The following is a 785-nucleotide window of genomic DNA, read 5'->3' as shown; positions in this document are numbered from 1 at the left end:
AAGCAGGGCTTGGCTGGATGGGGTCAATTTATGGAACTACTATGCTGCTCTCTTTTCGGCAACTTGAGTCAGCTGTGCAAATCCATCTGACATTTCAGTACAGCTGCTATGTTCACCAGAGACTAGCAGAGACTACAGAATCTCTGCAGGAATAAAATTAATTATCTTCCTATATGCCATCATACTGCCATACACAAATTCATGCAGATCATACCTACATACCCCAATACTCCAGGGGATTCCACTTGTTTTTATTTAAATATTAAAGCAACTTACGATATTTGAGAAGGGAAATCCAGCCAGCAACCTGAGTTCTTTTTGAAGTAAAGAATTCACTTGAAGGTAGAAATCAAGCTCTTAGGGTCTGCCTCTTCACTACAAGAGGACTGTGGAAGCGAATAAAGTGGTGCACAGTGGAGCAGAGGTCTTGCTATGTCATTCATCCTCTGTGTAAGCTGAACCTTTGCAAGGTTTGACCTATTTGCATCTAGATCCTGTGATCTAACAGATGGGGACAACCAGCACTTGAATTTCCACTATAAGTGAGTTTAATATTATAAATTATTTGCTTTTCTTATTAAGTATCCATTAAGCCAGTATCAGTGAAAACGGATCTAAAGTGAAGTGTTAAAAAAGAAATCCAGACCACTAATATACTAAAAGAAACCATGAGAAGATTTTTTTTTCAAACCCTGAAGGGGCAATATGCAACATTTTGTCCAAATTACAAATGTCCATTTCCTTTGACCCAGCAATTCCACTTTGAGAAATGTATCCTCCAGATA

Source organism: Symphalangus syndactylus, chromosome 21 (assembly GCF_028878055.3).
Source record: "Symphalangus syndactylus isolate Jambi chromosome 21, NHGRI_mSymSyn1-v2.1_pri, whole genome shotgun sequence".
Classification (NCBI taxonomy): Eukaryota; Metazoa; Chordata; class Mammalia; order Primates; family Hylobatidae; genus Symphalangus; species Symphalangus syndactylus.
This window is presented reverse-complemented; position numbering follows the sequence as displayed.